The sequence below is a fragment of the Belonocnema kinseyi genome, chromosome 6 (genome assembly GCF_010883055.1).
Source record: "Belonocnema kinseyi isolate 2016_QV_RU_SX_M_011 chromosome 6, B_treatae_v1, whole genome shotgun sequence".
Classification (NCBI taxonomy): domain Eukaryota; kingdom Metazoa; phylum Arthropoda; class Insecta; order Hymenoptera; family Cynipidae; genus Belonocnema; species Belonocnema kinseyi.
The window spans coordinates 6,780,457-6,797,519 of NC_046662.1; the positions used below are offsets into that span (position 1 = coordinate 6,780,457).

Sequence of the window (17,063 nt, forward strand, 5' to 3'; positions counted from 1 at the left end):
TTAGTAAAATAAAGTGCCCGGATTTTTTGAATAGCACAAATCCAGAGCACTTAATTAGCACTAAATTCCTGCGCAAAGGAAAATTTGATACCACTAATAGTTCCCGTGTTTCGCATACCGGAGTTGTGGCTTCAGCTGAAGTTAGCATTACTAAATGTTTTTGGCCAAAATTACCGGGGAAAGAAAATATCGCGCGACCTTCGGTCGATGATACATCAGAAGCATTAAATGAACTTGAAATTATGAAAGAAAAACGAAAAGAAAATAATTTTTTTGTGGTAAATTTATTTAAACAATAATCGTTTAAATAATTTTTTGTTCAATTCAAATATCATATTGATGGAGCCCTAAGTGAGCCTTAACATAGAGTAGAAGAAGAAATTTGTTTAATTCATTTTCAATAGAATTGTTCAAACAAAAATTGTTTAAAAATTGTTTTTTAATTTTTCATTATTATATTGCCAGAGCCCTAAATGAGCCCTAAATTATTAAGGAAAGAAATAATGCCTGAGTCGTTTTTTTCTCTGTGTGGTCCTGTTAGGTTAACGTTAAGCTAGCATGACCACAGGTTTTTTCCAAAAATTGCGGAGCATTAAATTTGACAATAGGGCATTAAGTGAGCCCTAAATGAGCCCTAAATTATAGAGCAAAGAAATTTTGAAAAAATAGTTTTTTGCTATGTGTGGTTCTGCTATCTTAACGTTAAACTAGCATGACCACCGATTTTTTTGTTTAAATCAAGAGCATTAAATTTGGCAATGGGGCAATAAATTAGCTCTAAATGAGCCCTAAATTCCCTATGGGTTTTCAGTACATTTTTGCAATGTGGTCTGCCAGCTTAACGGACCTTAATTTAGGGCAGGTTACATATGCGCTAGAGGGATGAAACTGTTTTTGACACTTGTGATGTATAATTCCGCAGTTATCAGATAAGAAATATTGATTTTTCTAATTAGTACCTTTTTCATCAAATTTGTTTAAATTGAAAGTTAATTTAAGGTGGGTTCCACACGCTCTAGAGATAAAACTTTCCTATGGTAATTTGGACATGCAATTCTACCATTATCAGCGACAACACATTGCAACTTTTCAGAGTTTTTGAAACTTTAGGGGCTGATTTCGGGCGGGCTCCACATACGTAAGAGGGATGAAACATTTTTGGTACTTTTACCATGAAATTTTACCAATATCAGTAAAAATATTCCGACTTTTCAATTGCAGGTATCACAGTACAAAAGGAGCTCAAAAAGGGGAAATAAGATAATTTTCTCACGACAAAGGAGGAAAATGGGGGAAAAATTACACACTCATTTTTACATGTCGAAAGGAACAAATATATTTATAAGAAATGTTATATTTTGTAATAATTTTCAAAGAATTTTCAATGAAATCTGCCATTAAAGAATTTATTTTTTTAAATTAGATTTAATTAGGGCGTTGAAAACCCATTCAGACTGATATAAAAAAGTCAGAGAAAAAATAAAATTGGTTAAAAACACAATTTTGATATATGTTATGCTGAAATTAATTGAATCGTTTCAGCTACAGGGTAATAATTTCTGTTTCGACATCCAAAACAAGACGAAAAACTTGAAATCGGTTAATATCTTCCGTTTTTAGACTTACAATTAAATTTTTTTAATTTAACCAAAATTGCTGCACTTATAGAATAGTTTGAAAATGTACAAAAAATGTTTTTTGGATTTATCCTTTTTCGTGGTTTTTATAACGTTCCAAAATCGAAAAAAATGAAATCCCAAAAATCATAAATCACAACAAAAGTTTTTTTCCAAAAAGTAAAATGATAAAATGTTTTTTTGGTTGAAGCTGAATAAATTTCAGATTCGAAATATTCAACTTTTCAAAATAAATATTTAATATTTAGTTTATTTAATATATAATTAAATAAATAATTTTTGTACATTCTCAAAAAAGTTGTTATTGAGCAAAAAATGTATTTTTAAATTTCGTAATTTTGTATTATTGCTTCCTAGTAAACGCTGTAAATATAACAAATTCGAAAGAAAGCGAAAGAAATTCTTCTTTTTAAATTATTTTTTTTGTTCATGGAATATTTGAAAACTTAGGGGTGGTTTTAGGGTGAGTTCGCCATGTGCCAGATAGATGCAATTTTTTGGAAACTTTTGGCACATAATTCTGCTATTATCAGCAAAAACTTTTTGACTTTTTGAACTGGTGTCTTTTTTATAGAATTTTAGAAAATTAAGGGTTGATTTAGGGTGGGGACCACACGCGCCTGATAGGTGAAATTTTGTGTTATACTTTTTGGATGAAATTCTGTCATTACCAGCGGAAAATTTCGACTTTTCAAATTAGTATCTTTTTATAGAATATTAAAAACTTCAGGGGTTGATTCAGGGTAAATTTTACATGAACTAGATAAAATAAAAAAGGAAAAACATTTCGATAAAAAAAAATTTGCTGCGCTTTCCGTAAATGTTGCTAACAATCAATGCTAACAGAATTTCAATATCCGATTTACATAGAAGTAACAAAGATTAAACAAAAAATTGGCAAAAAATATATGTTACTATGTTTTTTTAAATCAGCTTTTTATATTTTAAAACAAATCGTAATTTTGTTAACTTAAAACTTTATTTGAATTTTCCAAGAGAATGTAGAAAACGACACTAAAACTTTTCAAAATCCGATAAGAAAATAGGAATCGTCTCATGTTATAAAACAATTTCCCAGAACTTTATGTTCTATTAAAATAAAACACATCCAACCTCGATCCTTATGGAGATCTCATGAATCAAGAAGAATGTTTCCAACAATAAATCTTATTCGGTCAACAATGGATACTATTAAAAAAATTTGAATACGAGTACTGATCGACCTCGATAATTATCTGTTTTTATGGCAAGTCTGATTAAAGATCCCAGGTGGATGAACGAACATCTCGATATGCTAATCTTGACCTTATCCCGGAGAAAATAAAAGAACTCCTGGGATTTCTTGTCACTTGTTGAAATATCAGTAACGCTACCGTACGTGCTCGGTTCGGTTAATAACTTTGATAAGAATAATGAAAAGAAATCACTGATCATCAGTCGGGGTCATGGCCAACCCAGTCAGCGTCGTGGACAGCAAATTGACTCATTGAAAATTGCTCCTGAATGTTCACTCTATGAAAAATCTATCTGAAAAAAAGTGATGTAACGAAAATCTGTCTGGAAACTCTCGCACTTATTGTTGTTAAAAACCTGATTAGCTTTTGAATTATTGGAAATTGCTCCATTTATTACATTTGAAATTTAAAAATTAAGTCCGATGCTAACTTTCTATTTTGTTTATAACTGTGAGTGTCATTTGTGATCCGTTATAGCAGCGAAATATTACATTATTTTTGCACATACAGATATTATAAATTCTTTTCAAATTTCACAAATTTCCGAAGATATATTTGGGTTTGAAATTTTCAAAAAGAATTTTAACGATTTTGAGAGATTTTACAAGATTAGAACCATTTTCACTTTGTTTACAAATATTCCAGGGCATAACACAAAACTTTAAAAAGTTTCATCAATTGGTTTCACACATTTTCAGGAATTACAAAGTATTACAATTTTTTAAAGAAATTTTTGAAGTATTTCTAAATACTTCAAGAAATTTCACAACACTAGTCCATAGTGAACTGGGGTTTCAGTAATTCAAGAATATTTTAACCCATTAATGCCGAGAATGCCACTTTGGGTACACCACTCTTTCTGCAATGATAACTATAAATTTCATTAATTCGCATGGCGCTTAAGAATTAGTATCTATCTTATCAGTGTTAAATTCCCCGGATTTTTTCCTAGAATAATAAATATTTTGTCTTCACACGTTTTTTTGTGGGTTAATTCCAAAAAATTTTGATTTTGCTAAAAGCGTGTTTGTATGTTTCGAGGTTATGTGTGTTACAATTTTGCCAAGCGTTACTTCCAAACCACATAATATTTTTGACCGACATATTTTATAGCATCTCCGAATTCAGTTTTTGAACATTTTCATTTTTGTGGGAAAAAAAGCCGGGGGAAACGTACCCGATTTACCACACGACGAATTATCACATGCCCTTAAAATCGTTTTAGATACTTTGGATTCTATAGGTATAGGAATCCCTTGAAATCTCAAAATATTTTTGGAAATCCTTTAACCCGTTAACGCCGAGAATGCCCTTTGGGTACACCACTCTTTCTGCAATTATAACTCATGCAATTCAAGATATAAAAAATTGAAAGACACATATTTTTTAAGCTTAATATCTCTTCTTTCCGATGGTGGGCATAAAAATGTGATAAAATGTTGTTAATTATGGAAAAATATCGTATAAACAAAAAAACACGATTAAAATTTTTTTTTATTAAATCGAGTTTTCCAAAAGGATCTCAGTGTGTAATCTACTTGGAACCTCAATAAACGGTAGAATAAATGCCTAAGCTTTCAGAATAAATGGTTCCGAGATCAATTTTTTATCTTAGTGTATTCAAAATGGCTCGTTCATGATAAAATTTTTTAGAAGACATTCATGAATTTTTCTCTCAAAAAGTATGGTCGTTCCGAGAAAGTGCAAAAGGAGAAAAAGTTCTTAGAATCACACAAAGAATGCGTGAGAATTTTTCCAGAAAGTTTTACATTATTTTTTTTTATTTGGGAATTTGTCGATTTTTGAAAAATTAAAAAATTGCTCCAAAAATTCTAAAAAAAATTCAGGTGAATGTTTTGTTCGATTCTAACAATTTTTCACTCTTGATAACTTGTGCTATAAGCTCATGGTTCTCAAGAAAAAATTCTCAAAAGTCATCATTGAAAATTTACATGATGAAGAATGATGACTTTTGTGAATTTTTATCTTGGGAACCATGAGCTTATAGAAAAATGATCAAGAATAAAAAGTTGTTAGAATCAAAAACAAAGAATTCACCTGAATTTTTTTAGAATTTTTTGAGCAATTTAAAAAATTGACAAATAGCAAAATCAAAAAAAATAATTAAAAACTTTCTGGAGAAATTCTCACGTATTCTTTGAGTGATTCTAAGAACTTTTTCTCCTTTTGCACTTTCTCAGAAAGATCATACTTTTTGAGAAAAAAATTCCATGTATAAAGACCATGTATTCTGAAAGCTTATGCATTTATTCCACTGGTTATTGAGGTTCCAAGTAGATTGCACACTGGAAACCATTAGGAAAATTCGATTTTATAAAACAAAAATTAGAAAAAATCGTGTTTTTTGAATTGCAAAGTTATAATTGCAAAAAGAGTGGTGTACCCAAAGGGGCATTCTCAGCGTTAACGGGTTAAAGGATTTCCAAGAATATTTTGAGATTTCAAGGGATTCCTATACCTATAGAATCCAAAGTATCTGAAACTATTTTAAGGGCATGTGATAATTCGTCGTGTGGTAAATCGGGTACGGTTCCCCCGGCTTTTTTTCCCCCAAAAATGAAAATGTTCAAAAACTGAATTCGGAGATGCTATAAAATATCAAAACGGACGTCCTCGGACTCTTTTTTGAGTGATATTAACAAAAAAAATGTTATTGTGCTAAATAAAAATTGTATGCATGTGCATTATTTTGAGGTTAGGGTCGTTTTCAGCTCTGCATTTCCGATAATTTGGAAATTATTTATGAGATAAACTTTTTTGAATGCCTACAAACAAAGTGAGTTACTGCGCATTAGCTACTATGTTTATTTGTAAGTCCAAAGTTTTGGGTCAAAAATATTGTGTGGTTTGGAAGTAACGCTCGGCAAAATTGTAACACACATAACCTCGAAACATACAAACACGCTTTTAGCAAAATCAAAATTTTTTGGAATTAACCCACAAAAAAACGTGTGAAGACAAAATATTTATTATTCTAGGAAAAAATCCGGGGAATTTAACACTGATAAGATAGATACTAATTCTTAAGCGCCATGCAAATTAATGAAATTTAGCAAAATAATTTCTTTTTTTAATTTACCTACAAAAAAGTGTACAGGGACGTCCGTTAGCATGTTCACTATCATTACCGAAATTCCAGACATTTCAAGGTATTTCACAAGACTTCACGATGGGCGCAGAACTTAATTTGCAAAATTACCTTACTTTTCGCTCACTAATTTCCCATTTTTCCTGAACATTAATATTTATTGCCCAAAATTCTCATATTATAAATTTCTTAATATAGAATCTTTTATAAATTCGATAAACCCATTTTTAATTTGAAATTGATAGACTTTTAATTTAAAATTGATAAATTCTTAGCTTATTATCCGTAGGGCTGCCACAGCTTAATTTACTTGAAAACAGTAAAATAGTGACCTATTTAAACCGAACAAGTGACCAAAAGTGAATCTGAACGAATTCAGTATAAACGCATAAGATTTCAAAACAATACAATTTAAATTTTAAAAAATGGAAATTAATTGGAAAAAAATTAAAAATTATATGGATTTCAGTCCAATTCGTGTGAATTTATAGGAATTTCAGGAAAATTAGAAAAATTCGATTATTTTCATGAAAATTTAAGGTAAATAAATATTTTTCGAAATTATTGAACCGCAATAAATTTGTTTAAAATCCTTACAATAATTAAAATCTTTGGAGATTCCTTGAAATTTTCAAATCTAAATTTATTCAAATCTTTCAAAATACCTCAAAATTTAAAAAAAAAATTTTAATTTTTAAAAACATTCTAAAATCTGTCAAATTCTTTAAAATCCCTTCAAATTATTCAAATCAACTGAAAATCTTGGAAATTCTACGAAACCCCTCAATTCTTGTAAATAAATTCTTTAAAATCCATTAAAATATTCTAAAATCGTTTAGGTTCTGTAAAATTGTTCCATATCCTCCAAAATTTTATGAAATTCTTGAACGCCACATTAAAATTTGTATAATACCTTAAAATAATTCAAAACCTTGAAAAATTCTTGAAAATTTTTTAATCACTTGAAAATTCCTTGAATTATTTTAAAATACCCTAACATATTTTAAATAATTTAAAATATTTGGAAATACATTAAACTGTTTAAAACTCTTTGGAACTTCTAAAAAAACCCAAAAATCTTTAAAATTCTTTCGAATCCCTTCAAATCATTGAAACACATAGATTCAAAATTCTTTCTAATCTTTTAAAATGTACCCTAAAATATTTCAAATCCTTTTGACATTTCTTGAAAATTTGTAAATCACTTAACAATTAGTTGGAATATTTTTTAATACCCAAAATATATTTAAAATTCTTTTGAACCCTGATAATTATTCAAATACATATATTCAAAATTACTTTCAATCTTTTAAAATAACCTAAAATAATCCAAATCCCTTGAAATTTCTTGAACATTTTTTGATCACTTGGAAATTTTTAAAATACTCTAAAATGTTTTCAATTCTTTCGAATCCTTTCAAATTATTGAAATATATTTAAAATACCCTCGAATCTTTTAAAATATCCTAAAATATTTGAAATCTTTTAAAATACCTTAAAAATGTTTAAAACTCTGGAAAATTATGCGGAATGTTTAAAAATTCCCTAAAATTTGTAAACTCCTTTGAAATCTCTTCAAATTATTGAAATCTGGTAACAAGTTTTTGGAATCTTTTAAAGAACCACCCTGGATTTTAAGATCTTTTATAGGATTTTCATCGATTTCAACGATTTTGTCAAAGTTTTCAATGGATTTCAAAAGATTTCAAGAAGTTTAAAGAGATTTCCACAGACTAGAAAGCAGTTTTAAATATTTTAAGAATTGTCTAAGTATTTTTTTAAATATCAGGGTATTTCACAAGATTTTAATTTATTCCTAAAGATTACAATGGGTTTCACCGGATTTCAAATGATCTCTAAACGTTTTAAGGAATTTCAGAGGATTTCTAGGGATTGCAAAATATTTATTCTAATCTATGTATTGACAGTATAATTAATATAATTAATTGATTAACCTAATTCCCCTCTTCTGTCCTGAGGGAGGAAGTATTTTTGGAAAAACATTGCAACCATTAAAAAAAATCGTTATTTTAAGATACGACACAAAATTCCGATGAATCAGACAATGATTTTTTTAATGAACTTACCGTTGGATAAATTCCAAGACTTGAAGTTTATTTCGTAAATATAGCCATAAACATTAAATGACAAGAAAAGCTTAAAAATTCTTTTAAAAATTTCCTGGTTCTTAAAATCGCCATTTTATCAGCAAAGATAATTTATATTTATGAGCAGAGACGTAACTGGTAATCGGGTCGTAAAAAATGTTTTGAACGCGGAAAAAAATTATAGTGCAAATAGAAAAATACTGAAAAATCAAATAAGGACAAAATTATATTTGGAAAAAGTAAGTTTTGTTTTTGAAGCCACCAATCTTTAACGATTTTAAAATCTGATTCATTGTTAATAATTGGTCAAATAATTTATACTGCAAATCTGTAGTTTAAAGATTTTTTCCAATATCATTAAATCACTTTCAACGATTTGTGGCCAGATTACCGATAAAGATCCTTGGTTCAACTATAAATTTTTTTCCGCGAAGGATGTACCTCATACTTAATAATTTATAGCAAAGATAGAATGCCATAATAGCGAGTGTCTTTCTTGTTTTTATTGCGTACCGCGTATTAGAGCTTCAAATCAAACTAACTGTTCCTTTGAGAGAAATGCTTTGCGCAATGACAGAATTACCTGTCCTATATGTCAGGAAACAATTTCTTATTAAGAAACTTTTATCCGGAATTTGATAAAATCACACAGACCGCATTTCTATTTTTCTTTCCAAGGTATATTGATGCGAATCCAAGATCCCTTAACAGTAAATAATGAACAAATGAAGAATTTTAAGAGTGGCAATTAAAGTAAATATTTCTTAGAGAGCGAAAAAAAATATAAGAAAAAAACCTTATTACTATTATCGGAGGTCATTAACGATAAGATGCAACGCTGATTAGAAAAGTAATCGTATTTCAAAATAAATATGTATACCTGAAGTTCCAAACGTTCAAATGAACGAAAGATTTTTCCCCATTTCTATTTTCCTTAAAAATATTTTTCTAACTGGGTCAAAATATCTTAAGTGTTCGCTTTTATATCAAAAGAACTCCCCTAAAATATTTTTGCAACAAATTGATTATTTTTAAAGTTATTAACAATCAAAATTCTTGATCATTTTTTTCAAAAGTGGATTACTCGCGAACTGTTCATCGATATTAAATGATTGAGTTATAAAAATTTTTGTTACGAAGTATATACTTTACGCTAAAAAATTGTTCGATAGTAAAAAACATTTTTTTATTGTTTAAATAATCGTTTGTTTTAAACAATTCAAAATCAATTAAACTGCTTCGCCTGTGGAAGAATAATTCTTCCACTCCGAAAATTTTGGTGAAAAAAAAATTGTACTTTGCAATAGTTCAAAAGTTATTGATTTTGTGACCACGCTAAGACCTTCAGCCCTGGTCGAGCATATTCGGACGCGATAGTTTAATCTTCAACAAAGTATAGTGATATTTTCAACCAAGAAGATTAATTAATACGAAAAAAGTATTTTTTTATCAAATCGGTACAAAAATTCAACTTCGTAGTTGAATTTTAAAGAAAAAAAAATTTGGTTTTAAAATTTTTTGGTACGATCAAATTTTGCATTTTCAACTTTTCGACCAACTTAAAAAAGTTGTTATAATCATCTTGTAGGGCTTTCAAAAATCAACATTTTTATTCTCTTGACTTTTTTTAATATCATGCGTTGTTTGGCTTAAAATGTTCATTTTAGTTTGTTTTTGTGGATTTTGAAAATGCTCTAACTCTGATAATTTTCTTTTTACAGAAAAAAGTCCTAAGGATAAATTGTTTGAGTTTCTTAGTACTATGAATTTTGATCCAAAATAGCTGGTTTACGAATTTGTTCTTTCTTTTTAGGCCTTAAAAAAGTGTGCTAAAGCAGAATCCAATCTGATCAATTTTCGAAAGTTATCGCGCCTACAGAATAGAAACAAGACAGACAAACAAACACCTTCGTAAGAATCATTTTTTCTGACCAGTGTGACTCAAAACGTGGAGATTTGATGAAAACCGACAAAGTGAAATTTTACATAATGCCAATACCTTCTCATTGGGATGAGAATATAAACAGATGAATTTTCAATTTAAAAGATGTGGTAGTTGGTATTTACATAAAAAATCCCCATTATTTTAAATACCAATTACTAAATTTTAAAATTGAAAATTCATCTTTTTTGGTTTAAAATTTAACTACTAGGTTGAATTTTTGAACCGATTCGTTAAAAAAATACTTTTTTGGTAGAAAATTAATCTTCTTGGTTGAAAATTTCACTACACTTTCTTGAAGATTAGACTATTTTATTAAAAAATCAATTTTTGTGTTGAAGCTTCATTAGGTCAGTGAAATATTCATCTTTTTGTTGGGAAAATTAATTTTTTTAGTTGAAAATCGATTTTTTTTAGTTGATCATGGATCTATTTTGTTGAAAATTCATCTTTTTAGTAGAAAGTTAATCTTCTTGGTTGGAAATTTATCTCTTTTATTAAAAAATTGATTATACCTTGAAGAAAGTTGAACCACTTAAATAAGAATTCATTTTTTCATGAAAATTTATTATTTTAGTTGAAAACTCGTTTCACATTGTAATTAATATGATACACGCAATAATTTATTCTACAATTACTTCCCTATTTCTTGACTGAAAGTTGATCCGCATTATTTAAAAAAAAAAAATTTTTTTTAAATAAAGCTTAATTCTTTTTGTTAAAAATTCATCTATTTTGTGAAAAAGTGAACTATTTTGATAACATTATTATTTACTTAAATCAATATTTTTAACTCAACATTTAACCATTCAACTTTTGGTTGAAAATCGATTTTTTTAATTGATAATGGATCTACTTTGTTGAAAATTCATCTTTTTTAGTAGAAAATTAATCTTCTGGGTTGAAATTTTATATTTTTTATTATAAGATTGACTAAACCTTGAAGAAAGTTGAATCACTTGATTAAAAATGCATTTTTTTAATGATAATTTATTATTTTAGTTTAAAATTCGTTTCATATCGTACTTAATATGATACTGCTGCAAAATAAACACTGTTCTTTTTCACCAAAATTTCCGGAAGAGATTGTAGCATCTATTGGACGTGGGTGAATTCTTTTACAGACGGAGAAGTTTATTTTTTTTTCAATTGTTTAAAACAAACGATTATTTTTTATTAGTATATTTCGCAATTATATTTTTCATTACTCAATTATTGAATATCGATTAACCGTTCGCGAGTATTCCATTTTTGAAAAAGAAATGATCAAGAACTTTGATTGTTAGTAACTTAAAAAAAAATTGTTGCAAAAATATTTTAGGGGAGTTATTTTTATAAAAACGAATCGAAAACTGTATAAATTGATTGAAAATAAAACTATCGATTTAAAAGTGGCACACTTGAGATATTTCGACCCAACTGTAATTTGAAATATGCATTGTAAATCTGTTCCAATAATAAATTATTTCCACTATAAATGAACAAACATTTGAGCACTTTTTCTGGTTTATAAATTCGTCAGTAAAAAATTTCGTTTATTTGAATGTTCGGAACTTCAAGCACAGAAAATATATAACTAATAATAGAGGATTGCCTTAAATGTTTTTATCAATTTTATTTTAAAAAAGACTTCAAAATCCCGAGCCTCGGATAATACGAAAGATTTATCTAATGATATAAAAATCTACAATCAAAGGTACTCATTAATTATTAACACTTTTTAATAAAATATTTAAAAAATACGCCAGAATCAGCCATTAATTACAATTTACATAATCTACTAATAGTCTACATAAAAAATATTGAAATTGAATAATAAAAGATGTTTTGGTTCTCCAAACTTTAATCGGGTTTTCCTTGGCTTCAGATCAAAATTCTAATTTTTAGTTCATTTTTATAATTTACGGCTCATTTTGTTCCTAGAAAGATTCTCTGCAATTTTATTAGCGGGAGTTTTATTTATAATAAGCCAGGTAATTATTATTTAAAAAGTTTATAAACAGATAGAAAAAATATCGCGCTTATCAAATGTTACTTACTTTTTTATTGAATATAATGATCAAATTTAAATATAAGCTTAAATTCGAAGTATTATAAAATAGAATTAAGAATAATAAATGAACATAAATATTTAAATAGCTACATCAGTTCTCATGCAATTTTAATTTAATTTATTTAAAGATTATATACCAGAACTGAGTTACAAGCAAATAAATCAATTAATAAGTTAAATAGGAAATTAAAATACTGATGTTTTCCATTTTTGATACTGATCCAAGTTCAAGATAGTTACAATTGAAATTTCGCCAGCTTGTTTAATTTTGCATTTTTATAGAGAAAAATCGTAAAATTTGAACATCCTTTGAAATAATTCTGCCTTTTAAATTCACAATTGGAAATTCTTGAATTTTTAAGATTTACAATTTAAAACTCTCCAATTCCAAATTTTTGAAATAAAAAAATGTAAGTCATCAAAATTACAAAGTTTGTAATTTAAAAAATTAAAACGTGCATAACTCTTTCTTGTACATTTGTAAAATTTTAAAAAACTCTTAAATTTCTACTTATTTAAAGAATTACAATTGAGAAATCTTAATGTAGCTGAAGTTTGCAATGTTTATAAATGAAATTATAAAATTTCCGAAATTTTTTTTGGTGATTATTTGCACCTGGTGACAGGTAAAACAAAAATTAGTTTAATCCCAATAATTCTTTATAGCTGACTAAGTTTTACACGCCTAGGGACTTTGAAAATTATATATTGAATTAAAAACAAAAATTTATTTTGTGAATACAATTGATCATTCTTTAATTCTGAAAAAAAAATCCAAATTATTCAATTTTCAAGAATCATGTATTAAAGGTATACAATTTCGAACATTATTTTCTTAAAGTTCAGTTTTGAAGATTTACAATTGGAAATTCTTGCAATTTTACGATTTACAATTTAAAACTCTTAAATTTTAAAGAAGTATACACAAAGTCTTCAATTTGAATGATTTTTAAAATTAATAGTCATAGCTTTCAATTTTAAATGTTCTCAATTGAAAAATTTAAAAATGTAAATCATGAAAATTACAGAATTATAAATTATAAAACTAAAAACTTGCATAGTTTTTAATTGTACATTTTCAAAATTTAAAACACTTAAATTTTAAAGATTTACAATTACAAATTCTTCAGTTTTAACAATTTGCAATTTAACGTTTTAAAATTTTGCAGATTTAAAATTAAAAACTCTTTAAGTTTAAGGATGGATAAATACAAATTCTTGAATTTTGGTGATTTTTGAAATCAGAAGGCAAGTTTTCAATCCTAGATCTTCAAAATTAAAGACATTTTAAATGCAAAGCATCAAAATTACTGAATTTTGAATTTAAAAATTTGCATAATTTTGAATTGAAAATTGTCCAAATTATAAACTCTTCAAATTTAAAAATTTAACATTCAGAGTTATAAAATTTAAGCACACCTGCAAATTTTAATTTTACAACTTAGAATATTTACATTTGAAAACTCTTTTGCTCTAAAGATGTATGAATAACATTTAAATTTCGTATAAACTTTAGAATTTTAGAATTCTGGGCCTCAAAATTGCATCATTTTAAACTGCAATACCTACAATTTGAATAATTTTAAATTCTAAAAATTAAAACTTGTATAATTTTTAATTGTAAATTATTAAAATTAAAAACTGTTTAATTTTTAGGATATACAAACTAATGTTCTGCCACTCTGAAGTGTAAAAGTTTAAAACTCTTTAATTTTAACGATGCATAAATAAAAATTCTTTAATTTGGACGCCTTAATTTCTTAGAAGATCAAAAGAAGTTTTCAATTTTATGCTTTCCAAATTAAAGAAATTTTGAATGCAAAGCATTAACATTACAGCATTGTACATTTTTAAACTCAAAACTTGCATAATTTGTTATTTTTCAAGTTTAAAAATTAAATATACTTTAATTGGAAAATTTGACTATTCAAAAAGTTCCACAGTTTTGAAGAATTACAGTGGAACATTCCTGACTTTTGTAACAAAGAAAAATTCTTCAAATTTAAATATTAACAATTGAACACACTTCAAAAATTAATGTATATAATAGAAAATAATGACATTTTTAATAGTTTTTTTTAAATATTTCAATATTAAAGATTTAAAATTTGAAATAATTCAATTTCGCAAATTTCAAATAGAAATTTATTCAGTTTTATAGATTTGAAACTGAAAATTAATTAATTGTGAACAATAAAAATGGCAGCGTTGACTTTTTTTTTGTACAATCTTATAATTTTTATATGTACAATATGTTTCCACATATAAAAAAAAAGAAACTTTGCAAGAACTTCCAGTTACTTTAATCAGTGATAAAAGATCAAACAAAGTAATGAATTTGAAGACTATTATTATTTCTGCGTTTTGTATAAATTTACTTGTTTAAAACTGAAGATTTAATGAAACTTCCGCGAATAGAATTAAGGAGATCTTTTTAGAAACAAAATAAAAAATAAATAAATTGAATCAATTTTACAATTGTTACCTAATGACAATAAAATCAAAAAATTCCAAATGACTATTTTTCTATAAAATTACTTTTTAGATTCACTTTCAAACTTGATAATACTCAGAAATGAGGCTACTTTTCTCAATTTTATGAACCATTTTAAAGATTTTAGTATATTTTGAGGTTATGTGAACCCCTTGGAACATCCTTAAAATACATTCCCTAAATTCAGTTTTAAATCAAGTCGTAACATTCTACATACAAGCCTGGTAATAACATTTTATTTTCAATCGAAATTAAAAGTAAGGATATCTAAAAAAAAAAAAACAGAAAAAGTGAAAAAAATAAACAATGACTTTACAGTAAATTATTTCCACCAGATGACAGCACCACTCGCGAAACACCTGTGCGTGTCACACGAGGCAGATAACCAACAATATTTTATCATATTTTATCACCAAGCAACAGTAATCTGAAGACAAATTAAAGTAACGACAAATATTTTGCTTCAAAAATGAGAAATCTTACCTTATCGGTTCTCCTCAGGTGTGAAGAAGGTGTGAAGAAGACTAACTTAACCGCCAGATTAACCGCCAGAGCACTCCCGAATTCAACACGTTATGCACCACTCGAAATTCACATGTAATTATTTAACAGAAGATAGAACACTCCCAATTTTTTTCTCGCTTGTAAACTTTTTTATCACTGCACCTCAAATCACACTTTTTCCACTCCGACAGATCGTTTTTTGCACAAAAATAACAGATTCAACTTAGCCGTAGACCCGTGTCCAGCCGCATGGCTGACGTATGCGCGCGCAGTCGTCACGATTCTCGAATAAAACGAGACTACGCGTGCGTCCAATCTACAGTCTCATTGGCTCTTGATCGCGCGCTTCTTTGAAATTACTCAAGAAGCAAATTTATTGTTTACAATTATTGCAATTGTTGCATTATTTTACATATACTATTTCCGTTTACATAATTTTTCCTTGTTCTTCCACTTAATTTAATTAATTCTTTTTGATTGAAAAGTCTACTATTACATTTATAGTCAGCTGTGTTGTTGAAAAATAACTGTTTTGTAGAAAATTCCTCTTTTTGGTTGAAAATTAATCTTTTTTAGTTGAAAATCAAACTACGTCGTTGAAAGTTGACCCGTTTGGTTAACAATTCATTTTTTGGTTGCAGATTCTTTATTTTAGTTAAAAATTCATTTCTTTTAGTGAAAATTTAAAAATTCCATTTTTAGTTAATAATTCAAATATTTGGTTAAAAATTTATATCTTTTGTTAAAAATTCCTCTCATTCGGGAGAAAATTTTCTATGTAGAAAATTGATCTTTTTGCTCAAAAATACATTTCATTCTAATTTTTATACTTGAAAATTCATATATTTTACATGAAAATTCATGTAATTTTTTTAGAAAATCTTCTTTTTGGTATACAATTATTCCTCTTATTTAAAATTGGACATTTTTGTTAAAAAATCAACTTTTGTTTAAAAATTTTATTATTTTGCTAAGAAATAATTTTTATTTTATCTTTCATAAAAAATCATTCTTTTAACAAAAAATTTATGTAACTATGTACTGCTAGGGTATTTTTGGGTAAAAGTTTGACTTTTTTGGCTGACAAAAAATCTTCTTGATTGAAAACAATTCTTTTTGGTTCAAAATTTATTACATGGATTATAAATTTATCTATTTCTTTGAAAACTCACTTTTTTTGGTTAACAATTAATTTTTTAACAATACATTTAACTGTTCGCGAATTTTGTTCAAATTTCATTTTTTTATAGAAAATTGAACTACTAGGATAAACCTTGAATTATATTATTCATAATGTAGCCTTTTTCTGGAGGATTTATGATTTTGATTGAAAATTCGTTTCTCTGGTGGAAAAATAAATTATTATGTGAAAAATTGTTTTATTCTATTTATTTATTTTTTAACATTATTCTGTTTGACTCAAAATTTAACTATTTTATTTTTAGTAAAAACTCGTGTTTTTTAGTGCACCATTCAACTATTTGGTTGAAAATACACGTATTTCATTGTAAATTATTCTTATGGATTAAAAATTCATTGTGTTGTTGAGAACCCATTTTTTTCTTAGGATTATTATTTTGTTGTGCTGTAAATCTAACTATTCCATTTTTGGTTTAAAAATAAGCTTTTCACTTGAATTTATATTTATTAAAAAATGAGAATTCGAACAGATTTTTATCACAGCGTGTATTTGATTTTTTAAAAAAATTTTAAGCAATAAACCCAGTTTCGTAATTTTTTGGGTATCTAGTTCTGTACATACAAATATTTAGAATTCTTTGAATTGTCGTTGTCTTTGAAGAGTCTACTATTACGTTTTCTGTTGAAAATTTACCTGTTTTGGTTGAAAATTAACTTTTTTGTTAAAAATTCAGATTTTCTTATTAATCATTCTACAGGTTTGTTGAAAATTAATGTTTTCAAATAAAAATTGAACTATTCCATTTTTGGCTAAAATATATTTTTCTAATTGAAAATGCAA

The 17,063-nt window shown here is 26.8% G+C and overlaps 1 protein-coding gene across 2 annotated transcripts in view; it reads right to left on the minus strand.

Moving 5' to 3' along the window:
- The window catches only part of LOC117175262 (inositol-pentakisphosphate 2-kinase), a 396,916-nt gene extending 381,586 nt beyond the window's left edge, over nt 1–15,330 (minus strand). For both annotated transcript variants that reach the window (XM_033364969.1, XM_033364965.1), the window contains exon 1: nt 15,062–15,330. The gene's annotated coding sequence lies outside the window, so the exon portion shown is untranslated. The remainder of the gene's footprint in view (nt 1–15,061) is intronic.
- Nucleotides 15,331–17,063: the final 1,733 nt, after the last annotated feature.